This window comes from Maylandia zebra, linkage group LG7 (genome assembly GCF_041146795.1).
Source record: "Maylandia zebra isolate NMK-2024a linkage group LG7, Mzebra_GT3a, whole genome shotgun sequence".
NCBI lineage: Eukaryota > Metazoa > Chordata > Actinopteri > Cichliformes > Cichlidae > Maylandia > Maylandia zebra.
Window position 1 is genome coordinate 21,366,708 of NC_135173.1, and position 27,092 is coordinate 21,393,799.

Sequence of the window (27,092 nt, forward strand, 5' to 3'; positions counted from 1 at the left end):
GAAGTAATTTTGACATGAACCACCATGGACCACCGCTCAAGCACACTGGTAAACACACGAGTATTCAAAGTCACACTATATCTTCCTTGGCTGCTGCCTCAAAGCATACCATGCATTGTCGGTCTTAAGTGCTGCTCAGTAACATTCAATATGTATTATTTACTGTTACTTATATTTATCTAGGGTCTGTGGTCTTATTACTGCGTTGTTCTATTTTTGCTTGTTTTGTTTTCTTTTTTTTCTTCCAGCAGGGGATCCTGCGGATAGTGTCTTTTCTCATTGTCCCTTTTCCCTTTGTTTTTCTTTCCTTCTCCTTTTCTTAAATGTCTCTTGTCTATGTCTTTCCCTTTCCTATCCCCCAGTCATGTCTGTTTCGTTTGTAATAATATTTTAAAAGTTTAAAATAAAATAAAATAAAATGGTACCACTTTACAATAAGTCTCCCCTTATAGATGCTAATAAATAGTTTATAGCTATATTATTAATTAATCTGTAAATGCTTTATAAACCATTATTAATGGTTAATTATGCATTAGTTAAGGGTGAGAAAAAGAAAAAAAACTGACCGGTTTCTTGCCAAATAGTGAGCCAAATGGGTTCACCTATATATTTAATCTAGAGTTGCTATATTAAACATTTCAGACTAAGTTACTATCCTGTAAGCACAATCAGCATTTGTAAACATATTTTTTATCATATAAAATTGTACTTCATAAATGCATTATAAATATCCACAACTATCAATCAGAGCTTTGTTGTAAAGTGTAAAGCATAAAACCATTTATTAATGAATAATAAATATTTATAAATGCCACATGGGAGCCTTATTGTAAAGTGTAAAGCATAAAACGCATTTATTAATGACAAATAAACATTTATAAATGCCAAATGGGAGCCTTATTGTAAAGTGTAAAGCATAAAACCATTTATTAATGACAAATAAACATTTATAAATGCCACATGGGAGCCTTATTGTAAAGTGTAAAGCATAACACCATTTATTAATGACAAATAAACATTTATAAATGCCAAATGGGAGCCTTATTGTAAAGTGTAAAGCATAACACCATTTATTAATCACTAATAAACATTTAATTGCCAAAAGTGAGTCTTAAATGTATAATGTCACCATTTATAACACTTAGACCTAAATTACAATCAGTGCTTGAAATAACATTTAACTACTGTCAAAAATGGCAATGTATTGTAAGAGTAACACATGTAACATTAAATGTGTTTTTTAAAACACCAAACAGTCACCCACTCCAAAAAAAGTTCATGCCAGACTGGTTCAAACTGGAAATATTTTTTGTATGTCCTTAAATAAGCGTCCCAGTGGTCCATCAGGGTGTTGCGAACCAAGCCAAGATGACCACTCAAGAACCATCAGGTGTTCCTCCAGCAACTTCTCAGTGCGATTTCCTCTTAGTCTACGGACATGTCCTTTGATGGTCATCCAAGCCCTTTCGATATGCTGTGTATGACTGCCAGATTGAGGATCTACAAACCACCTGCTGTGATTTACAGTGTAATGTCTGTACCCTATGTTTGTCAAAACATTCTTGTAGGCTCTCCACTCATCACTGATAATGGCACTACCCAACTTAACATGCTGTCTGATCAGAGGAACAAGGTGGCGCCTTGATCGTTTTTCAACAAGTTTTAACACGAGCCTTCGCCTTTTGTCTTTAATTCCCATCATTCCAAATACCCATTTCTTCCTTTTCCATGCATTTCCAAAGCGTCCACGTGCATACTGAAAACAAAAAGAATAAAATTAAACAGAATATCTACAAAGAAACATTCAAAAAGATGGTTGCTTCTACTATTTTTTTTTACTTATGGTAAAGGTTTCCATGTTTAGAGGACACATTCAGATCTGCATTGATTCTAACAAACCTGTCTGAGAGTTTACCAACCTTTCGCTGATGACGGAGACAGCTTTCATCTATAACCACAAATTCTCTGTCACCACCAGGACGGTGTCCATTGTTTATTCTGTGTCTTTTAATTGCACGTATACAAACATGTCGAATGTGTCTTGCCATGCTACTTAGTGTTCTGGAGCTGCCAGCCACTTCATCATCCATCATATCTATTTGTCTGAGCCTGAGCCCTTGTGAAAATCTGTGATAGAAATTGAGGCAATTATTACTAATTTTATTTCACAAGTCTCGTATTGGTGTTCAATTATGAAAGGTGCATTGCTATTAATGTCTACATCTACATATACCTGTAAATGAACTTCATCCAACTGAAAAGAGATGTTTTTGATTTCTCAAAGAGGGAGCCAGTTCTAATTGTTCTGGAAACTTTCCTATGACTTGCTCTTTTGCAGCACCTGAGAACATACCAATGAGTTAAGTAAAGAAATGGACCCTTAAACAAGAGCATTAATTGAAAAGATAATCACAAAATTAAATATGAAGAAAATAATAATGAAAAGAGGTTAATACTCCCTCTTGCATTGATAACCGAAATATTTTGTTATATTTACTACATGCACTACATTATCATGCATTATACGTACCACATATATTGGTCTTTCTTCACCACGGAAATCATTTTCATCTTATGGTGACAAACAGGACATCTAAGGTTCTTTTTTAGCAGGTGTTTCTTCTGCAGCCATTTAATGAGCCTTAGTGCCTTATATTTAGTTTGTTTTCCTTCTATTCTGGCGCGCAATCTCATTCCCAGAGACATTCTGGTGGAAAAAAAATGAGTAATTTATTTTATTATCACCTCGAAACACTGTAAAATACTCTATGGGAGTCTAGTGCAAATCGGTTCAGAGTTAAAGAACTTCACATGCTATATAAAACAAGCCCTATAATGAAAAATAGTCCCAAGCAAAAAAGAGGATTGTCTCACCTGTTATAATGTATCTCCGACTTTGTTATGTAGACCTAACCCGCTGGATTCATGCTAAAGAAATACGTTCTGCCGCCAAAGGGAGGGAAAACAAATTTAATTTAAACGAAGAGGAGCTTATATTATGGAAGAAATATAGTATCATCAGAATTCAAGTATTTTTAGACATTGAATTTATGACACTGAATTTTTATCCTCCAAATTTCCCTGCAAAAATATTCACCTGCAAAAATTCACCTGCAAAAAATTCACCTGCAAAAAATTCACCTGCAAAAATTCACCTGAAAAAAATTCACCTGCAAAAATTCACCTGAAAAAAATTCGCCTGAAAAAAATTCACCTGCAAAAATTCGCCTGCAAAAATTCAACTGCAAAAGTGATGAACTTTAATGACCCAAGCCAGAGCAATCAGCACCAGATAGAGTCGAGTGGCTCTCAGCCAATTAAATTACGCTGTTTGATCACATGACACCGTTAGCCAGCAGTGTGTCTCCTAAAAGAGAGCTGTTTAAAGGTGAGTGATTAAGTTTTTCTCCTAAATAGAGATCATTACAGAATGCCTAGTCCTACTTAAAATCCCATTTATTTTTATTTTTTTTTATCATCTACTCGAACTGAGGAAAACGTTTGACTAACTCAAAGACAATTTCCACGCCTCCCCTGCCTGACTGCAGAGGCAGTTTTGAATTTAGGAGCAGCAAGATGGAAGCGGCAAACCCTGGCGATTCTCCGGTAAGTATATTGTTATTTATCTTCAAGTTTGTCTTTTGAAACGTTAATGTTATTTAAATCTGTTGCTCACGTATAAAGTACACAGACGGGGTCTTTGCTCAACTCGTCTGAGGCGTGTCTCACTAAGCGCTACATGCTAGCATCCTGCTAACCGAGCTACCCTTTACATGCTGTGCTTTAGAAAATAGGATACTCGTTAAAAAAATACTCCGCAGATATTGATAGACGAACACTGCAAATATAATGTTGTAAACGAGAACGGCCTTTGGTGAAGGGGTAAAATACACCATGAATAAAGCCATAGAGTGAATTGGCTGCCATGGTTGCAGAACGGCCGGATTTAATGACAAGAATGGGGAAGAGTGAGGTGAAGTGAACCAAAGCCACAAAACACGGTCAGACAAGGCGGCAAAAGGGCAGTGATCTGTTCGTCAGTATGAAGTTGGTGTGTGCTTTGGTGAACAAAAACTCCAGACCGGTAGCAGGAAGATGGGAGACTCGTGTTTCACTGGAAGAGTGGTGAATTAAAACATCCTTTGTTGGGGACATTTCGGTGTAAATGCATCCATACAGGTGAGACAGAGGCAGACCAGACAGTGAAGAAAACAAGGCAAACATTAGAAATATTAAAACGGAAATATAGGATTAATATAACATACAATTTGGGAAAATGTAAGGAACGCAATGTAAATGATATTGTAAAGTCATTAAAACAGCATACTCTGATTAAAAGAAACATGTAATTGGGTAGGATAATAATGTTAAAAAACATGTACAAGATGGGTATGTATACTTGTAGACAGAATTTAACAACTATAAAGTTGTAGCATGTCAGTACCTTACCCCATCCATTATATCCACACTTTCAGAAAAGGATATGGTCAATATCTTTACAAATACTATCTAAACTTAAACGGGATATTCTCTCTGCTTCTTCTGCTTCTCGTATACACCCTCAGGGTTTGTGATCAGCCAGCGGCTGATATGATCATTAATCCTGTAAAATAATATTCTTTCGGTTTATGAATCTGTTTGCATGGATTTCTTAATCCGTTTCCACTGTTAGCAGAAGTTGTGCATGCAGTTTTGGTGTGCTGCTCTCCAAGACTACAAGCTGCGTTAAAGTTGGAAGTAACTGGCCGATGTTCCACTGTTGAAGATCAGCTGTGCCCATTTGTTGCACATTGTGGGTATGGAGAAGTTGAGGCCCTTGCAGGCTACCCACAATTTCCCCAAACTGAGCGATTATACATCTTGCTTCCATATTTGTATCTTGTGTCACTAAAAATATATTTTATTTTAGTTTTATACTTTGATTAATGACCTGCAGAATCTCCTTATCATATTAAGTGATTCATAATTGTCACTTTATGCTTTCTCCATCTTGAAAGTGATGACATCCTTGCATTACATCCTTTAGGTTCATTTTCTGCAGGCAGGTTTCTGACAGAACAGGCAGATTTACACTATAACCTGCAGCAATGGACACATAAAGAAATGAAAAATTACATGTATGTGCTAACTTTCTAAACACTGTTACATCAATGATTAAGTAGATAAAACATTTATGTCAGCCTTGGCTCATAGTTCATTTAAAGACAAGAACTTTGTGTGTGTTTCAGGTGCTGCACTCTCAAAGACTGAATGAACCAGCATTGCAGCCATGGGTCACTGTGAGCATCACAGGGAAGGTTGAAGCCGCCCGCTGCAGCTGTAAGGCCGGAGTCACGGAGACCTGCACCCACGTCACTGCTCTTCTGTTTAAAGTAGAAGCAACAGTGTTGATCCGTGGCACAAGGACTGTTACAGATGAACCTGCATACTGGGTTTTGCTGGGTAATATGACCAAGATACAGCCAGAGGTTGGCCATAACATAGACTTCTCCTCTTCAGCTGCCCAAAAAAAGGCTCTTGATCAAAACATGCAAACGGACTTGTGGAGGTTGGGAAGGCGTCCGGAGCATCACAACAAAAAGGTGAAACAAAAACACACACAAGCAGAGAAATCTGAGAGAAAGGCTCCTTTTAAGGTAACGCCTAGTTTGAGAAAAGATAAAATTAACCTGCTTTTATACAAATGCACATACACGCAATGAAGAAACAGCTTACACTCATGAACACGTGAAGATTTTCCAGCAAGGTTAAAGAAAAATTAACATACTTAAATGATGAAGTCTATACATTACTGACAAAGAAACCCTCTGGGTTGCAGGACAATAATTTAACTAAAAAAAAAAAAAAAAAAAAAAAGGAACACTGGTCTAACCAACCAGGCAAGACACAACAAATTTAGTGGTTAAAAGATTCAAATTGTGACATGTTTTCTGTTGATTGATTAATAAAAGTGATTACTGAATGAAAGAAAGTTCCTTTTTTGGGCTTTTAAACATGATCTTAAGAATTTTAACATATACCGGTGTTGTCCTGTCAACTTGGTGGGTTAGGAGTTGATTATATCGGGAGACAAAAAACAAAAAAAGGGGGAGAGAAGGCTGACACAGGGCCTGGCCCCATTGTCTCCCCTCTGAATAACACAGCCAACACAACAACATTTTCCTGTTCGTTTGTTTTTGTTTTTTGTTTGTTTTTGTTTTGTTTTGTTTTTGTTTTTTCTATACATATTTAATTACAGGCTGCTTTGCCGGCCCTGAAAGCCGAGGCTGACTGGACTCCTGCTCTCCCCCATACGTGACACTGACCAAATGCTGCAACAGCTGGACCCACAACAACGACCTGAGAATGTCAACAGACCTGCAGGAATGTGATCTCATGCAGCCGAGACGGAGAGCACTAAACCTAAGGCCCGTTTCACTACACGGGGGAAAATTCCCAGACTGCGTCAGCTGACAGAGCTGTGACGAGACGCCCGCCAAGCCCGAATGAAAAGTAAGGCCGAGCGAAAGAATGCTGACCTTGATAACTTTGCATTCACACTGTGCAGGACAGTGATGGACCAACACGGATGATCGGGTGGCGAAAAAGGGCGTGACCGAGACAAGAGGAGTAACTGAGGACAGAAAGCACCTCAGAATGGACAAAAACACAGAAGAAGATGCAGGTTTCACCTGCGGTGAACATCGACACTGGAGAAAGGACTGCCCCAATTGGGGTCAGAACCAGGACGGACTGAATTTTGAGCAGCAGCAGCAGCAGCAATGGTCGCAAACAAACTGAAAAAGGAGGGGGGCAGGACCCCAGGGCATGCTTCAGGCCGTGGTTTACCCAGAACACCAGAACAGGAAAGTGATGAACACAAACACCCACACAAACACACACATCTACATGCACTGACTCAGAATGAAGAGAAACACACACACACACACACACACACACGTCTCCAAACACACAGATTCAGAATGAAGTGAAATACACACATGAACACGTGCACTCGTTGAGTGAGTGAGAAATGACACACACACACACACACACACACACGGGAATGTTGATTCACTGAGAAGTGATGCACACACATACACATGCACACGCTTGTGCAATGAAGAGTGATCCACACGCACACACACATACACGCTGATGCAATGAAGAATGCTTTGCTTATGCTGATATGCAAAATGCTGCACACAAACATCCCAATGCATAATTTTTATGAGGAGCCATTGATTACTTAGAATGTGTTATATGTCACCTAGAAGGCATTTATGTAGATTTTAGGAATAAGCTCTAAAACGGTTTGGTTATGAAAACAATGTCTGTGCGTGATGTCTGTTTATGGCTCAAGGCCTTGACTGAATTCTTTGCTGTGCTTCACACAGCCCTGATGAGGAACAGTGGCACAGAGTGAAAATGATGAAGTAATAGTGTAAGTTTAGGTTGGAGTACGGCATTTTCTGTGATTGAGTTTTAATTCAAGGAGGAACAAAAGGTGTTACGGCACCTGAGGTTCTCATTCCCACACAATATTGTCCCGGCAGGAAGCAAAATGTTCCTGTGAATTTCTGGTTGATTGTTTGGTTTTGTTTAGCGCTAGTTTGATGTTATCAGTGAGCTTTGGCTTGTGTTCTTTCTCGTAAGCGAGAGAGGGATAGTTTTATGCTTGGACATGTCTGCAACGGGCCCTAGTTTGTGTTATTTTAGTAGTATTTTGTTGGTTATGTCTGTTTTCGTTTTTGTTACAGTGCACTGAGATAAGAAAATCTGAGAGGTGTGATCCACCGGTGGTGATATGTTGATATTTTGTGAGTTCATGATTTAACAATCAGCTCTTTAAACAAGGCCTGAAAGATTGAAATTTAAAGCGCTATAAAATATTATTACTGTAAACAGTTGCAAAGTGTGCTTCTCCATGATTGTAATTGGCTTGGGAGAAATTCACTTATAGGGAACACTGAGAAAGGATTGCACCGAGTCAATCCGGCCCAAAAAAAAAAAAAAAAAAAAAAAAAAAAAACAAAAAAAACAACAAGGAATTGTTTTCCTTTAAAATGATGACGTCATCTTGCTGGTGATGGATGCTCGAATAGGTTGCGCGTGAGACTCCATTATCAGCAACATCTGGTATGAATGTGTATGGAGGTATGCATGCGAATGGACTGTGATGGACTGACGACTAAAAGCTTTGACTGACTTGATACTGAGACAATGACTGCACCCACTTTAGGATTAGTAAATGCCAATAAACAATTCACCCAGCCGACAAGAGAAGGGTGGATGCTTCGCTTTGTTTTGTTTTGTTTTTTCAGGAGCAGGAGGATAAGAGAGACTGGAGGAGGAGACTCTAGCTTCACATAAGTATGAACTGCAGACTTAACACTGTGGTTGCTGATTTTGAGTTACTGATGTTTGCATTAAGAAAACTGTGCTATATTAGCTGTGTTTTGAGTAAGGTATCATGTTATATTATTGGGAATGCCAAATGCTACAGTGGAGATAACTATTGATATCACTCATGACTGGAATATGTTATTATTAACCATAGCAGGCCACTGTAAAAAGTCAATTAAATTTTATAGAGGAAAATCGCCAAAATTGAACAATACCTATGAATGACTGGCCACATTCAGAATAGAGATATGCAATAATAAACATTGGTCCACGTGATTTAGGTTCTCACTTGAAATAGTAAGTTATTAAATGTAGAATATAATCGACAGGGACATTTGATAGGATGTGGTACTGCAAAAGAACAAGAGCAAAGTAAATAAAGACAATATTGTGTTTAGTTTGGATAAATTCAAATTAAAATGTACCATTACACTCAGAGGATCAATATGGAATAAAACATATGCAAAATTTGTAGGAAGTACATGACTGGTAACTGTTCTGTCCTGAGCGTTTGTTTCCAGAGCACCCACTTGACCACACCAACAGTTTCTCGCCACCGAGGGGGGGTACTTGCAAAAAGAATAAGCAAAAACTAAAATGTGTACTACAGTGTGCAAAAATGAAATACTGGGTCATCAGGGGGTCATGAGGGACATTTATAAAACTAAAAGTCCCACTAACCTTAAAGTGCACTTGAAAAGCCCACACAAGAAGGTTAACCTAGCTTACCTAGAAGACCTCATCAGGGGGAGCACACTCCCCCTCCTTGAAGAGCTCACCCACTCAACCCGCATCCCCAGAAAACAGCTAACCCCAGATAAGGCAGCGTGATGTATCCCGAGACAACAGGACTGGGACATCTAAATAAAGGTGTGAAACAATCGCCTTCAAAAGGTTATCAATTCACTTGAACCAAAATTAGGACCACTCGGTGCGGCAAGAGTTAATAGTTATTAGTCTCAACACCCAAGGATAACCAGAAGAGCATGACTGATATGATGGAACTGGGATTTTGTTACACTTAATTTTTGCAAAACACAAATAAAACTAAATTGAAACTAAGGATTTTCAGAAAATAAAAACTACACTAAACTAGCAAAGAATTGGTAAAAACTAATTAAAACTGATATAAAATTGAAAATCTGAAGTCGAAGCTAAATAAAAATAAAAACTGATGAAAATTGCAAAACTATTACAACCCTGGTGCAGAGATTGGCAAATCTGACCAGGAAACGTTATAAAATGGATTGTCAGGATAGTCAGCGTTAAAGCCACTTTTGACAGTCCATACTAGGATGGCATTGGACATCTTCGGGGCAGAAAAGGGTTGGTGTGACCAAGGTGTGGTTTGGCTTGTTGTATGTACATTTCAAAATGTTACAGCTCTGGATGGACCAGTTACCAGGGCATGGAAGGATGACAGACTTTATTACATGAGGAGAAGGGACATTTTCGGGATCGAAGATCCTCAGGGATGACAAGGCTGGAGCAACGGTACTCGAGAGAAGAATTTCTGATACTTTCTGAGATATGATGTCACCAACCTTCTCTTTTAATTGTCTAGCTCCAATGAATTGACACATGGGAGTGTGTCAAAAAGGGGGAGTTGAGTCCGAACATCAAACAATGGTTTTATGAACATCTTATGACGTTATTTCTGTGTTTAATAATTTAGCTATGGTAAAACTTAAGCTTATAATGTGTTAGACTTAGAAAGGGTTCACTAATTTTTGATTTCTTTTACACACACATAGATTATGATTAGAATAGGTCCTGAACATAATATTTTAAACCAAATTTGAATCATTAGAACAACAATGGATAACAATATTAGATTATCAAGGCTAGGGAGAGAGGTGTTTTGGTTTTCTGTCTCTTGCAGAGAAAGGAAGAGACACCAGACGGGGACACGGAGATGTGAGGACCCTTCACAGCAGAGACAGATGTAGGGACAGCCGAGACAGCAACTGGGGTCAAGTGTCATGACGTTTGGGCTCCTGGAGAAGATGGATCCCACAAACACAGCAATAACCATGAAGGGGTTGGCGAAAACCAGGAACACCAGACCAACGAGGTTCGAGAGGCTCTTGGCAAAAAGGGGGACACGCCGGTGAACCCAAAACACACAGATCTTTGTTTGAAATCGGGGCAGAATAATCCCCAGAACTGTGCAATGACTAAAGGGTGGTCTAACCCCGGAGGTCGAAGAAAGAAGCTGAGAATCACCCAACTGGAAGACACTGGTAGCTGCAGCAATAAAAATAAAGGTTAAAAGCTCCTTAGACAGAGGTTCTAGTCTAAGTACATTTGAAAGGTATAAGGGGGCATTAAAATGGGAGTGGAAAACTGGAGCACCAAAATAAAGCTGTGGGAAAATGGGGAGTGATGGGAGTGTCATCTGTAACTGCTGTTATGGTTGTAAATCTAACTTTGCTTGCATCTGAACTGCGTGAACACAGAGGTCATCCCCCATATGGTCCACCCGTTAAAGGGGGACAGAGGGCCTCAGGATCAAGAAGAACTGGACCTTGCAACGCTGAAGTGCTTGTTATTAGTGATCTCTTTAATGAGAGATCAAAAGAGGGTATTGTGATATTATTCTGTTATTATATGTTACCTTATATATGTAATCAAAGTAGTTGAATTAGAATACTGCTGTAGATCATATTATACCCTTTAAAATAGAGTGTGTGATCTGTATGTAGTTTAGTTCTCATTATACTTTTGAGTTAACAGAACATATTCACATATTAGTTCATTAGATAAATGTGCATCACTCTGTATCCTTGATCTGCTGGGAATGTGTTACACTGTTTTCTTGACATGCTTAATTGTTGAATCATGAAGAGAAGGTTGTAAGCAGGAGACTCTGTGTCTAAGACAGGGGAGATAGATAGACCACATTCCACACCCCCACCTTACAGAAAGCAGAGAAACAACTGCCGAGGTCATAACTTAGGCGCTGTAACAGAGAAAAAATGTGATGTTTTGGCTTTTACGACTAGCTGGGGGCCACTAGAGACTATAAAAAGCTGAGCAACCCGTCACCATTTTGAGACATGTGCCTGACCCTCTGGTAGCATCTCTCCCGTCCGGACGTTGTAATGCTCTTATTGTTGAATTGTATGGAAATAAATGATTGTTGATTGAGCATTGATACACCGAGTATTGTCCTTCCTTCAGCCCAAAGATTCAAAGAACTGCATGTTTTCAACATTGTAATTCAAGCCCTGAGTGTAGAGCAGGTAAGATATAAAGTTGCATCCTAAATTCCATGCTCATGCAGAGTGTTTAGTTTATGACTTTTTCACCTGGTCATTTCTTGATGAACAGATGGTCTTTTAGGGTTGACCAAGCTGGTACCTTGACTCTGTTCTCTGCAAGATGTTGCAAAAAACAAAATCATATGGAGACAATATTGGACACAAAAAATATATAACAATTTAGTTAAATGTAGCATTAACTCATAGGTCTTGCTAAAGTAAACCTTGTATTCTGATTCATCACAGCAGCAGTTAAGTTGGATGATGTCAGCAACTGCAGCAAGTGTCTTGCTGACTGAATAATTTCATCTTGCATAATCTGAAACAAACACAAAGACCGAAACAATTTATAAATTAACGTTAGATAAAAATCTAAGAATTAATCATTTATTAGATACCAATATGAATATGTCTACCATAAAACTTGTGTGGAGCGAAGTTACATTCAATCAAGATGGTCTGGCATGTTACAACTTTATAGTTGTTAAATTCTGTCTACAAGTATACATACCCATCTTGTACATGTTTTTTAACATTATTATCCTACCCAATTACATGTTTCTTTTAATCAGAGTATGCTGTTTTAATGACTTTACAATATCATTTACATTGCGTTCCTTACATTTTCCCAAATTGTATGTTATATTAATCCTATATTTCCGTTTTAATATTTCTAATGTTTGCCTTGTTTTCTTCACTGTCTGGTCTGCCTCTGTCTCACCTGTATGGATGCATTTACACCGAAATGTCCCCAACAAAGGATGTTTTAATTCACCACTATTCCAGTGAAACACGAGTCTCCCATCTTCCTGCTACCGGTCTGGAGTTTTTGTTCACCAAAGCACACACCAACTTCATACTGACGAACAGATCACTGCCCTTTTGCCGCCTTGTCTGACCGTGTTTTGTGGCTTTGGTTCACTTCACCTCACTCTTCCCCATTCTTGTCATTAAATCCGGCCGTTCTGCAACCATGGCAGCCAATTCACTCTATGGCTTTATTCATGGTGTATTTTACCCCTTCACCAAAGGCCGTTCTCGTTTACAACATTATATTTGCAGTGTTCGTCTATCAATATCTGCGGAGTATTTTTTTAACGAGTATCCTATTTTCTAAAGCACAGCATGTAAAGGGTAGCTCGGTTAGCAGGATGCTAGCATGTAGCGCTTAGTGAGACACGCCTCAGACGAGTTGAGCAAAGACCCCGTCTGTGTACTTTATACGTGAGCAACAGATTTAAATAACATTAACGTTTCAAAAGACAAACTTGAAGATAAATAACAATATACTTACCGGAGAATCGCCAGGGTTTGCCGCTTCCATCTTGCTGCTCCTAAATTCAAAACTGCCTCTGCAGTCAGGCAGGGGAGGCGTGGAAATTGTCTTTGAGTTAGTCAAACGTTTTCCTCAGTTCGAGTAGATGATAAAAAAAAATAAAAATAAATGGGATTTTAAGTAGGACTAGGCATTCTGTAATGATCTCTATTTAGGAGAAAAACTTAATCACTCACCTTTAAACAGCTCTCTTTTAGGAGACACACTGCTGGCTAACGGTGTCATGTGATCAAACAGCGTAATTTAATTGGCTGAGAGCCACTCGACTCTATCTGGTGCTGATTGCTCTGGCTTGGGTCATTAAAGTTCATCACTTTTGCAGTTGAATTTTTGCAGGCGAATTTTTGCAGGTGAATTTTTTTCAGGTGAATTTTTGCAGATGAATTTTTTTCAGGTGAATTTTTTTCAGGTGAATTTTTGCAGGTGAATTTTTTTCAGGTGAATTTTTGCAGGTGAATTTTTTGCAGGTGAATATTTTTGCAGGGAAATTTGGAGGATAAAAATTCAGTGTCATAAATTCAATGTCTAAAAATACTTGAATTATGATGATACTATATTTCTTCCATATTATACAACCATCCAATCACAGTTAACTTAAGGAAAGCCCCTCCTCTCTGAGCGTGACAGGCAGTGGAGCACTCTGGAAGGTCAAGCCAAAGGGGCACAAACAGACACACTCGTTCAAGTTGCTGCGCCATGGATGGAGCAGAAGATAAAAATTTGTGTGCGTCTGCGACTTACACAGTTAGCACACGTTCGAAGAGATACAAAAAGCAGAGACTGGATGATCTAGATTGCACTAAGCCAACGACGTCAGCAGTTAGACATGAAGGTGAGTATAATGCTAGCTAGCTAGCTACCGAGCCATTTGGCTGCTAGCTACAGTGGCTAACTAACATCACATAACATGTGAATAGCTCTATTACTATTGGTTATTCCAAACGATTTATATCACTTAGTTGTATATTTTTAGTTTTGTTTATGTGCATCATTAAATTTATATTAAACACCCTGGTAAGGCAGTACACATAAGAATTATTTGCCTTGTTTTAGAAATGCCTGAACCACCACAGCTGTATATAACATAATTTTTACAAAGTGGCTTTTTATAAATTCAAGTTGTAACCGTTTTTAATCAATATTTTATTTGGGTTTCCCAAGTTTAGATTATAAATTATTTTAGTATTGTAATTTAATAATTGTTTGTTCTTTAGATTCTTCTTCTAATCCTGCCCCTACTGCAACTGCCCTTCTTAACAAGGAGCGAGAGAAACTGACTTTTCTTAAGGAGAAACTGGAGTGGCAAAATAAGAGAATTGAAGAACTGGAAGGAGAGAGAGATTTTCTCCGAAGTCAGCTATCATCCCTTACAAGTATGAAACTAGACTTGTTCCATGAACATTGTTTTTATTTTACAGTCTTCAAATAAACATTAGATAATTTATCAATCCCAGTGAAGTTCCCTTATTGTCATTGTGTTGATTAAAAGATTTTAGTCAGTTAACTTTAAGTGTTGTGCTAGTTCATTCCTAAAGAGATCTGGTTCCAAATTCAGTTCAGCCAGGTCTAACTTGATTGATTCAATTTCATAGTTCATAAGATCATAACTCCAACTTGAACTAGTAATAACAATCAGAATTAATATAGTTATATATATATATATTAGGGGTGCAACGATATTCGTATCGATATTGAATCGTTCGATACAGTGCTTTCGGTTCGGTACGCATATGTATCGAACAATACAAAATTTGTAATTAATTTTATCAACTTTCCTTCTGACAATGCTGTCTGTGTTGAGCGCTCGGTGAATCTGCGTTCGACTACTCCGCCTAGGCTCGAGAGTGCAGCCTAGGCGGAGAAGTCGAACACAGATTCACTGAGCGCTCAACACAGACAGCATCGTCAGAAGGAAGAGCCAGGGCAAGCTAGCGAGACAGAAGTGGACCTCCCCCACCCTCATTCAGATCTGGCGTTTGGAATTATTTTGGTTTTCATGTGACGTATGACCCTGAAGGTAAGCGAGTCATGGACTAAAGTAAAACAGTATGTTGGATGTGCCATGCAATGCTCAATTACATGGGTGGGAGCTAGTGTGTTAGCACAGTTAGCTCGTTAACGTGTTGGCCGTCTAGCCCCATGCACGGGGCAATCGGCTTTAGCTCGTTAACGGAGATTTGCCGTGTTGTGGCGTTAAGGTCATTTCAACGAGATTAACCTGAAAGCACTAGTGGGAACACAACGAATATGACTGCACAAGCAGACAAAAACAACAAGCACGCATGCTACAAACTTTAGCCGAGTCATTTAAACAGCTGTTAGCACAGGATTCTCCTTATGGAGACCTGATATGTTTAATATGCTGCTGAGAATATAGCCCAGTAGAAGCGGATAGTATAGCTTTTATTTTGGAAAGAGACATTTCTCTGTAATAAACTCTCTTTTCCAAAGATGAGTGATTCCTCAATCAGATACAGGGCTCGCAATATCGCTAGCCCGACTTCCCGGGGCTAGCGATTTTTTCAGTCGGGCTACCAAAATCTATCTCTGCCCTGCCCGTCGGGCTATTGTAGGAAGGAAAATATATGTCAATGCTTTTGCATTCTTTCAGAAATGTAGCTGGGTAATTATGTCATTGGCATCGGCGAGCCACTGTCAATTAGTGATGGGACGTTCGCGAACGAAATGGCTCTTAGAGCCGGCTCTTTGACGTGAACGACGAGAGCCGGCTCCGGGTTTTTTTTTTTTTTTGGTTTTTTTTCTCTCACCCTCTGTCTCGCACTTTTTTTCCGCTTCACTCTGCACGCGAGCCTTGTGCTTTACGCTGGGCAGAGGGGGGAGGGGCGGTAGTTACACTCAGTAGCACAGGAACAGATCCAGAGGGGGAGAGAGAGAAAGAGAGCCAGGGACAACAACTTCACATTAGAAAGGTATAGTAATCATCCACAACTATTTTCGGTTGCAGATGATAAAGGATTCATAAAGTGCGGATTCATGCGGGCCCATATGACAGAGAATGTGCATGTTCTTTTTGTTTTCATATTATAATTTATATTTAATTGTGTTTTGCAGTGTTTTGTGTTGTTTTCACTTTAAATTTGTAAAAGGAAACAGCTGAAAATTTAAATAGTTAAAAGTTGAAATGTGAATAGTTGATTTTTGTATTATATGATTTATTTATTACATTTTATGTGGCGTGAATAAATAAAAGTATATTTACAGTGGTCCCTAGAGACAAAGCACATACAAACTTCAAATCACGTACGAACTCTGAAGCATGTACAAACTCCAAAACATGTAAAAACACATACAAACTCCAAAACACGTAAAAACTCCAAAACACGTACAAACTCCAAAACACGTAAAAACACGTACAAACTCCAAAACACGTAAAAACTCAGAAGCACATAAAAACTCAAAACACTTACAAAAGACAACAGAAGTGCTCCAGGATGCTGGGCGCAGTGTTGAGCTTTTGTTATCTTGTGGCTACACAATCCAGCAAGTACCAACGACCGGATTTGGTGTGTGATAGTAACAGGTAGATGAACTTTTTTTTTTTAATTATTTGAATATATTTGAGTGCCTGTGTATAAATACACAAACAATACACACATGCTTTCAATTGTGTAATTTAAGTGATCTAGTAGCTCTGCTTTGGAAGTTCAGTTCATGCTAGAAATGTGTTTTGGAGTTTGTACGTGTTTTGTCTCTAGGGGCCACCGCATATATTTATATATAAACATATATAAATAAAACCACTTTTTTACGTTAGTAATTCCTTTTGTGCATAATTTTATATTATTGTGAATAATAAATTAATTAAAGCAACAAAACAACCTGAAGAGCCGGTTCGGAGCCAAAAGAGCCGGCTCTTTTTAGTGAGCCGAGCCGAAAGAGCCGGATCTCTAAAAAGAGCCGGAAATCCCATCACTACTGTCAATATGTGACATATTGAAATCGCGTTTGAATTTGCGCTTGTTTTTTTTGCTTTCACTTTGCAATCGCGCGAACTGTGTATAGAGAGCGACAGCACTGATCTGTGAGTGATGATAATTTGTGCACCAATTCCTCTGACATCGTCTTATTAATTGTTAGCTTACTATGCAAACATGACAAGTGAAATCTCCCGCAGCAAGTTCAAACATGTGAGAGGTTGATCGCGCAGAGAATCGCTGAGCTTATGTGAGTGCGTGTGTAAAAGCAGCAGGATATATATTTTAGTTCTGCTGAGCCAAATAAGACAGGTCAGGGTGAAGAAGTGACAGCCAAAGAAAAGCTTACCACAAAACGGAGAAGTTATGACAAATCAGACTATAAGGCAAAAAGAAAGTGCAGCTTTATGGTTAGCGAGCTAGCGATATTGCGAGCCCTGTATCTGATTGAGGAATCACTCATCTTGGAAAAGAGAGTTTATTACAGAGAAATGTCTCTTTCCAAAATAAAAGCTATACTATCCACTTCTTCTGGGCTATATTCTCAGCAGCATATTAAACATATCAGGTCTCCATAAGGAGAATCCTGTGCTAACAGCTGTCTAAATGACTCGGCTAAAGTTTGTAGCATGTGTGCTTGTTGTTTTTGTATAAGCAGCCTTTCAACGCCTCTCTCTGTCTCTCGCTAGCAAACTTGACCCAGACAACAAAGTAAAGCTAGTTTTCAGCTACGAGCCCGACACGAACCCGACGTATTAGCCAGAGGTCCCTTTACTACGGTTCGGAGCCGCTGACCTGTTTTATATACGCGCTGAATAGTTTTCTACACGAGATCGCTGCAAAAAGTGCAGCCTTACCTAATGACCACCTACTGTTACTCATTTATATTAAGATTTTAACATCTAGTTGGTATTGGTATGGCGAGTAGCCTTCAGTAATAGTAATAAATCACACAGCAATAGTACATTCATGTAGTTGTAAAGTATTCAGAATACATTGCTTCTATAATCTTTGGTGGAATACATTTTAAAGTTAACCTTCCCAACACTGTCAACAGGTTAGCACCTCATACCACAGTGCAGCAAAGCAGTCTCATGAGCGCTGGGAAGGACGAGCCCAGAGCCCAAAACAGACAGTGCAGGAGATGACAAGGTTAGTAATTGAATGGTGAAAATTATACTTTATCTTGATTGGCAAAAAAAAAGTAAATACAAAATCTGCTTCTCACTTTTAGGGCATTTCCAAGATTTTTTTTTTTTCAAAACTTCTTCAATTTCTTTCATTACAGCTGTCCTGTGCCAGAAGTTCTGTTGACCCACAGTGAGAGGCATCATTTCAGAAACACCAGGAAGACTGAAACTCGTCGCCAGGATCAAGCAGGACTTGTGATCTTCAGCTCCCTCACAAGAAGGATAAACCCAGCATTTCATGAACACTGATGGACACCTTTGCTTTGTGTAATGTTAGAAGTACTCAGATAATCCTCAGAGGGTCTGGACTTTTACATAATATCATAGAATAGAATAGAATTCAACTTTGTTGTCATTGCACATGCACAGGTACAGGGCAATGAAATGCAGTTTGCATCCATCCAGAAGTGCTTTAGCCATGATATAGATATATTACAATATATATAAGCAATAATATAGATATGTAAGTATATTACAGAAATGGGTCTATTATGGTATGTTATAATGTACACGGTATGAAGTATGTTAAGAATATTCTATAACTATAAGTATGTACAGGCTGTAGTGAGTACAAACTATGTACAGGCTATGAACAGGATATAAATATGAAAAACTATACAGAAATCTGAGATATACAGTTATACAGAAATGTGAACTATGCAAGTTATAAACAGTTGTAGGATTAAAAATTATCATATGTACAGAATGATTATTTACACAGAACTATACAGTAGTGCAGGTAAGTAATAGCTGTGGCTATAAGCTATAGTAATGGCTTTAAGTCCTGTAGAAAGTTAAATATATGTTGTGCTCACTGGTTACTCTAGTATGAATGACTCTGAATTACTTTATGATAAATAACACACTATTGTCAAAAAACAGTGAAAGAATTCCAGATCACAAGTTTTTAGTTCAAATTCAAATACAATACCTTTGACTTTAATCAGGTTTTATTTAATTGTGTCAGAGAAAACATCATGTGCTCTTCATGTAGCTGAGTACATTCAGTGTTTAAAACAGAAGTTGTGCAGGTCTGAGATCAGCAGTTTTCTGAAACACCAAACTGAGGTACTGTTAATGCTGATGTATAGTGACACAGTTACAGGGGTGATTAATCCTTTTGACGTTTTGTCTTTAAATTTATCAATAAAACAGCTGCAGCTTTCACTGACAGCACATGTGGTACTTTAACCTTTGTACTGTTTTCTTCAGTTAATTTTGGAGTTACTACAAAGATTGAAGATATAGGATGATCTGTCTGCTGTCACTGGGTGGTGCTGAGGTCTGAATCTGAGGACGGCTCCTGTAATCACAAACAGAACAGAATCATCACAAACTGAAATATAAAGTTTATCTAAAATCTGAAATAGATCCTTCTCCGTCCTCACACACTTGGGATCTGAAGTTGTTCAGTCCTACAGTTCTGCCAACAGCTTTTTATTTTTTTATTTGTTTTAAAGGCCTTACTAACACATTTTCTAATATCATGTTTACCTTTGAGTTGTTGATGCTTTATAAATGGACATCTGCAAAGATGAGATGATGGAGCAGGTTTCAGTCGAGGTTCAGTCTGCTGCTGCATCCTGGTCACAACATACAGAGGTGTTATCAGCTCAGTATTGAACAAGAAATATTAATGTTTCAAATTATTTGTCCTAAAGGATGCAAGCTGTACAGAGTACTGCACATGTGACTTTGTGAACATAATTCATTTGGACAGTTTTTTAACCTGAATATTTGTAACAAACTCAGTAAAAAAATATATAATCAGGGGAAAAATGTAACATTTTAACTTAAGCTGACAAGCGGAAGTAGTTGGTTTCAGTACATAAGTATCGGGCTTTGCTATTTAATCCGTAGCTATTGACTAATGAGGGGAATTTAAAAGTTGGCGTTAATTTCCTTCTGTCATGAACCGAAGTTCCGTGTGCAAGCTGGACCCAGAAGCAGAACACACACACCAGGGTAGGAGAGAATAAAGAAAGCAAGTTTTATTATAACTAAAGGTGTCCCGTGAGGGTAGCCGGAAAAAACAACGTGTGGAACCAGAAAAAACCGAGGGACTGGGGAGGTGAACCGCGCAGGGAACGCCGAGAGCGGGGCTGTGAGAGGCTGCAAAACAAAAAGAGAAACAGATTACTGGGGTGCAGAAAAAAGGCAGCATACGAGGGAAGGTGGAGTATGCGTCTTACGGTGATAGCCGGGCTGAGTGAACCAGAGGGGGGGAGCTCCAAAGGGGTCGAGACGGCGAGGCTGATAGTGATCCGAATCTCAGGCGGACAGGTGGACAGGCAGGTGGCTCGCAAAAATGCCGAGTTGTGATCTGAGTACACAGGACAAAACAGTGTTAGTTCCGATGGATAATTTGTCACAAGGGCTTTTCCCGCAGGTGTACGTTACCGCTGAGAGGCGACTACGGACTGGCGTGGAGCAGCAGGTAGGGCAGGATTAAATAGTCCACCTGGTGATCGCCTGGGATGGGATGCAGGTGTGGGGTTAGCAGCCACGCCCGTGGGCGTGGGCATCCCAACAGCACCCCGGACGCCGGGCCGCGGACCATGACACCTTCCACATGTGGAAAGCGACAGAAAACATGCTGCTGTTTGCACATATTTAATAATCAGCTCTGCACAGGAGCAGAAGCAGAGTCCAGCCTGTTGCTCTTACAGTATAATACTCATAATAAAAATACAGTAACCGTGGTTAATCACTGCGTTTCTCTTGATTTCTTTAGTCAGGGTAAATTCATTCACCTGCACGGGTTAGCTAAACGAACTTTACAAAACAAGTTTCCCCGACAGCCGAGTGCTCATTTTAGCTAGCTAGGTCCTTAGGTAGCTAGCTAAGGACCTAAATTACGGATTAGCTTACAAACACATTTAACTTACCAAAAATAATGCGGTGGGGCCTCAGGTCCTCCTGTCCGGTAGTCCAATTTACTGAAGAACACCTCAGGCTGTCACTTTGAAGTAGCCGGTAATGTAAACGCTGGACCTCTCGGCATCTCCCATTCCCGAACAGACACGTGCGAGTTTGTCCGTGACCGCAGCCGCGTCTTCAGTGTTTTCTCCAGTCATTGGTCAGCAATATAATATATGCAAATCCCCGACCCCCAGCGTGCCCTCGCACACCAAAACAGTGCCAGCAGATTGAAACTGAAAAATGGTTTGAAACCGAAAAAAATGGATTGAAACCGAAAAATGGATTGAAACCGAAAAAAATGGATTGAAACCGAAAAAAAAAATTGTAAGTGAAAACAAAAAAAATTACAGTTTCAATTAATTCGGAAAGGAAATCAGTGGTATCGCACATCACTAATACTTCCTGCAACTGACTACTTTTCAAAATGGGTTGAAGCTTTCCCATTAAAAACAAAATCTGCACCTGAGGTAGCCCAGCACTTGTGCTCCATTATATGTAGACATGGCTGCCCCAAAAGGATTTTGTCAGATCAAGGCAGAGAGTTTGTGAATGAAGTAAGTGTTAAATAATTTTCAGTTACATTTTTTAACTTTACTTCACTGGGGTCAAAGATTTTTTTCTTGTGTGCTTGTATAAGAAGTATAAGAACCTTGTCCTTATCTGTTGAAGCTCAACTCTGATCTTTGCAAGTTATTGCAAATTGAAAGCAGTGTCACAGCAGCATACCATCCACAGACCAATGGTCTAGATGAAAAGACCAATGACAACATAAAAAGGTATGCCTAATTTTTATCTGTTTTTAATAACATTACTTATGTTTTTCAAACTTAATTGTTACTTAATAATTTATTAATTTCTTTACTTCTAATTAAACTTTCATTACTGTCTTTACATATTTCTATGCCTGCATTTAGAGCCCCCCTGAAAACTGATGAATAACCAGCAGAATAACTGGGATCTGTATCTAGAGCCCACCCTGTTTTCACTTCGGTCAAAAGTACACGTCACAACAAAATACACACCTTTTTTTCTGATGTATGGAAGAGAGGCAGTATTTCCATCAGAAGTGCCTGCTCAAGTGCCGGTGAGTGTTTGTCAAATTCTATGTTAGAACAAAGAATTGAAACCATTTAAGAAAAAAACCCAGTAATGTCTTTATGAATATGATATCATCTTGTTTTAATTGCTAATATCTACAAAATTTTAGATTCCAACATCATTCTGCCAGATGACAAAAGGTACAGTGACTATGTACAGTCTGAAAGTGAAGCACAACATGCAGTTAAAGAAACTGCACAAGAAAACATTGCGAAGTCACAAGACAAGCAAGAGGTTGCATACGCCAAGCGGGCCCTGAAAATGTACAAAAATGTTGTGTACAATGTAGGGGATCAAATTCTGCTTCTAAATATGAGGTAACATGGGTGAAAAGGAGGAAGACTTGAACCGGATTTTTCAGGTCCCTACACAATTGATGACTTCAGTGGAAAATGTGTTAGACTGAAAAATGCTGAGGGAAATACTTTAAAAAGTCTATACAGTATTGACCACATTAAACCCTATAGAAGAAGCCACCCTGTCCAAGTCTCAACTCCAACTGAACCTGTTGAGAGTAGCCCATCTTCTGAGATGTGGCCTTGCAGTCCTCAGCATCATCATGAAGCGCTGCAAAATAACAGATCCTCTGTCATTCAGTTTGCACCAAAAATAGCTCAGGTAAAATCAGTCCAAGCACCAGAAGAGCTTGTACCAGTGACCCCCCAGAAACCCAGCACACAGGAAAAAGGTGGCATAGCTAAAAATCTCATTCTGACCGGTTGGTCAATTGTTGCCAGTTTGGCTAGTCAAATGGATACTCCCCGTTGGCCCTTGACCGTGATTTTTCAAATGGCAACTGTTATTACTAAAGAAACTTATCATATTTTGTTTTTTAGTGAAGTGGCTTTGGGCTGCAAAAGACACCGGGCGTGTGGAGGCAGTCGTTGGGCCATACAAATTGTCTGACTCTTCTTTTCGCACACTGGAGGACAGTGGGTGGCTTTCTGATGGGGTAAGTCAAATAATCATTTTTGGTCCTAGTGGTGGTCTGTAAAAATATTCTTTTAATCCAAACAGGTCATTGATGCATACCTGCACTGCCTCATTAGGAAACAAAAGGCAAGTAAGAACGTATGCCGGTTATTTCACAAAGTATTTTATACAATTTTGTAATCTTTTAAAAAAAGAAAAACTTGCATTTGTCAGAAACCCGTGTATCAGTTGTCTTGCGTTGTTGCAACCTCTCTGTTTTCTGGGAAGTTTAAATGTGTCAGCAAGGTAATGTGGATGTTATATTGGTTATATAGTGTATGTAAATAAATCTAAACCTTTATAAAATTAAAAATATTCCACAGATGTTTCTGTTTCCAGCTGAGGACATTTGGTTGTGCCCACTGAACTCTGGTGCACACTGGATCCTTGTGGTACATGTTCACACCTCATGTGTTTTTTCTCTTTTTTGTTTTACTGTTCTTTATAGCAGCATATTCTTATTTTGAAAATGCTTACAATTGGTTATGTTTACTAAAGTGAGTGTAATACACATATTCTACTAAATACAAATAGGTTGTCAAAATCTCCTCACAATCTGTACTGCTGTTAGACCGTCTTGGAAATGAAGGTTGTTATGAAAGGAAAGTTATGCGTAACTGGAGGTATTCATCCATTAATTATCTGTTTTGGGTTGTTTGGTTTGTGGGTTTTTTTTTTCTTTTTATTTAGAGCAAAATGCTGGCTACATTTTAAAAACTTGTTTTGTTTTTATTGGGAATGTTCTGAAGATGAAAGGAAAGGAAGAGTCGCGAGTGGATTGGAAAATGGAGACTCTGCCACACAACAAGCAGATGGACTCCAGCAGTTGTGGAGTTTTAGTGTTGAAGGTATTTAATAAGCAATTGTATTTAATGTATTTAACTAGAATTAAGTTAATCAATTGTAATTACTGTAACATATTTTACAGTTTGCCGAACACTACCTTCTGAGTGGAGAGGTTACTAGGGTGCTGTCCACTCCAGAAGCCATTGGGCTGCACTGCACTGAAATTGCTTGCGAACTGCTAGAACATCAAAGTAAGTTGAGTCATGTGCTTTTGTATTGCAATAGCACTTTCAGTTTTGTTTAAAACTGTTAGGTTGGATGTCAGTGTGTTTATAGGTAATGCTGATGACTACTGTGTGGTTTGTTCCATGCTGGAAGCCGATCCTGACTCCAGTATGATTGAAATGGTAAAACAAATAAACCACAAATGCAATATACAGTGGCTTGCAATAGTATTCGGCCCCCTTGAACTTTTCCACATTTTGTCACATTATAGCCACAAACACAAATCAATTTTAATTGGAATTCCACATGAAAGACCAATACAAAGTGGTGTACACGTGAGAAGTGGAACGAAAATCATACATGATTCCAAACAATTTTTACAAATGAATAACTGAAAAGTGGGGTGTGCGTAATTATTCAGCCCCCTGAGTCAATACTGTAGAACCACTTTTATCTGCAATTACAGCTGCCAGTCTTTTAGGGTATGGTCTTTCATTGTCAAAGTTTATATAGTCAGGTGTTCCAATCACTTCAATGGTGACAGCCGCGGGATAAGTCGGTGGTGCCCGGGCCAAGGGAGTCCGCGCCACCGAAGCCCGAGGTTAGCGGGGTGAGCAGAGCGGCCTCACCTCCACCAGAGGCTGGTACCTGCCGGACATCTGCCCAGCCGCCTGCGAGCCGGGGCGCACGACCGTACCGACCGCGCCGCGTCCACCTGCCACGTGGCCAGCCTCCGGACCAGCTTCGCCGACGCTGCTGGGTTCGCGGGCGGCCACCTGAACTCACAACTCCCCGTCGCTTGGCCAGGGCCCGGGGGCGCCGACGCTGATCCCCTCTCCCGCTCGCGGTGGGGGGAGTACGCTCGGCCGGATGGTTCCCCGGCCTCAGTCGGGCGATGGGGGTATGTGGTGGGGCGTGGCCTGCGGTGCCGTGCAGAGGAGGTGGACGCACCTGCACGGCATCCGCAATCACGCCCCGCCGAATTAAATATTGTACTGGGTCCTGTGGTTGTGTTGTTGTGACAGTGTTGAGCGGGCAGTGGGAGAGCTGCAGCTCTGTGTGTTGTGGACAGCAACCGTCAAAGCTTTAATAAAAAGCATCAAAATGCCACTGCGTCTGCCGTGTATGTTTACAGTCTCTTTGCCCACTCTTGGTATATAAAACTTGTTGGGGGGGAAAAAAAGACAAAACAAACAAACATGTAAAACAGTAATATAGAGGGACCTTTATTGAAATATGAAGCTTTTTAATTCTCAATGATTTGCTGACAGGATATTGTTATCAAGTAACAAAGTATGAAAATAAAACTTATCAGTAAAGAAATAGAGAAGACTTCCATTTAAGATTTCTGTCAAATGTCTTCTCCAGATGATGTGATTAAAAAGTTCTAGAAGGTTGTAAAATTTATTCTAAGCAGGAAAACACAAATGTGACCTCATCACAGCAGGAGGAAACTGTATAATCTATAAAATGATTATAAAGTAATTAAAATTGATAGTTGTAGCGATTGGGATTGTAATTGTACCTGTTAATGTGACTGTAATAGGAAGCTGCTTTAGCTGTAATAACACTGAATGTAATAATGAAAATCAGGATTGCAGTGGTAACTATGATTGTGGCAGCAATGTTGAGATTGCGAGCAGTGGAGCCATAACTTCGTGCACCATCCATATCTCCAACCATCTTCCTGTCTCTGGCCTGGAAGGATGAAAGTATGGATGAAAGTATTTTATACACTTTAAAAACTGGAGTCCAACACATGTTCAATTCCAGAGAGACTCAGAACATCAGATGTTAAACATAATCCTTTCATAGTCCCAGAAAATATTAAGATTCTTATTTGCAAGCACAGATATTTTTTAAACATGCAAAATGCAAAAGACGGTAGCTTATATAGTTTTACAGTTACAGTAAATCAGCTGTTCTGTGTTTATAGTTTACTTTGTCCTGTACTGTCTCAGCAAAGCCATTTCATTGCACTGTCCACTACACTCTCTTACACTCAGACATTTTAATGTCATCTGATATCTTCCGTGTTGCTTTTACTACTTTTGGTAAGACGATTGTTTGATTTATTGCTTAAATAAATTCAGGTGGTTAATTTCATGAAGACAGAATATTAATTTCCTTTTGTTGTTTTTTATTGAATGTTTTTTGTTTTTCCACTTTATTTTAAGATTTTATCATACTGAGCTCTTTCCGGTATCATATTCTTTGTTTTTCATGTAATGGTCTATTAAATTTTATTTTGATTTTTTTTTTTAACTGTGTATGCATATTTTTTATACTCTTATTTCATTTAACTGAACTCCTTTCTTTTGTGTAATTTTAACCTTTTACCATATTGCATGTTAATTTATTGAAAACATATATATTTGTCTTTGTTTATATATTTTTTTATTCCACAATGTCTTTAAGGTTCTGGCTTCTGTAACACATCAATTTCCCCATATTTTGGATAACTTTATCTTCTTTTATCACATAGAGCAAGCACATAAAGGGTGTGATTTCTAACAAAGTAAAATGTGTCACAATATACTCACCTTGATGGAATTAATGAGAGCTGCAAGTCCAAGGCAAAAAGGGTTTGAGTAGAAAAAGCAGCAGAGCGACCAGATGATATAGTCTTTGGGGGGCTCTGTGATGACTCGTTGTCCTGCGGTGATGTTCACAGCAGTGTGCTGGACCACTCCAGGCTGACCAGGGAGTCCACCATAATTCGCAGCCTGCAATGGAACGGCTTCAGTTGGGTAACCTTGAGGATGCATCGCTCAAACTGTTCTCAGCTGCAATTTAGAGAGGAGAAAGGTGTAAACAAGAACAAGAGAGTCACCACAATTGTGGCTTTTAAAGCTTTTTGGGGGGGGCGGGTGGCAGGAAGCCCATGAAAACCTGACCTACAACATTCATCACTACAAAATAAAGCACGATACAAAGAATGTATCAAACTGTCACATCTAAATATGAACCTGCAAAGAAA

The 27,092-nt window shown here is 39.1% G+C and overlaps 3 long non-coding RNA genes across 4 annotated transcripts; 2 read left to right on the plus strand and 1 right to left on the minus strand.

Moving 5' to 3' along the window:
- Positions 1 to 1,099: 1,099 nt before the first annotated feature.
- On the minus strand, positions 1,100 to 2,598 carry LOC143419656 (uncharacterized). Of its 2 annotated transcripts, none has more exons than XR_013099668.1 (3): positions 2,531 to 2,598; positions 2,234 to 2,341; positions 1,100 to 1,756 (listed from the first exon to the last, which is right to left on the minus strand). It is a non-coding gene; the product is annotated as an uncharacterized LOC143419656 (long non-coding RNA). The 2 variants fall into 2 exon arrangements; XR_013099669.1 differs by lacking the exon at positions 1,100 to 1,756 and adding an exon at positions 2,102 to 2,127.
- A 732-nt stretch (positions 2,599 to 3,330) lies between these two features.
- Positions 3,331 to 4,809, plus strand: LOC112431065 (uncharacterized). The gene is made up of 3 exons (XR_003022326.2): positions 3,331 to 3,388; positions 3,549 to 3,606; positions 4,673 to 4,809. It is a non-coding gene; the product is annotated as an uncharacterized LOC112431065 (long non-coding RNA).
- Positions 4,810 to 23,871: 19,062 nt separating this feature from the next.
- Positions 23,872 to 24,303, plus strand: LOC143419657 (uncharacterized). Its single transcript, XR_013099670.1, has 3 exons — positions 23,872 to 23,949; positions 24,030 to 24,138; positions 24,224 to 24,303. It is a non-coding gene; the product is annotated as an uncharacterized LOC143419657 (long non-coding RNA).
- Positions 24,304 to 27,092: the final 2,789 nt, after the last annotated feature.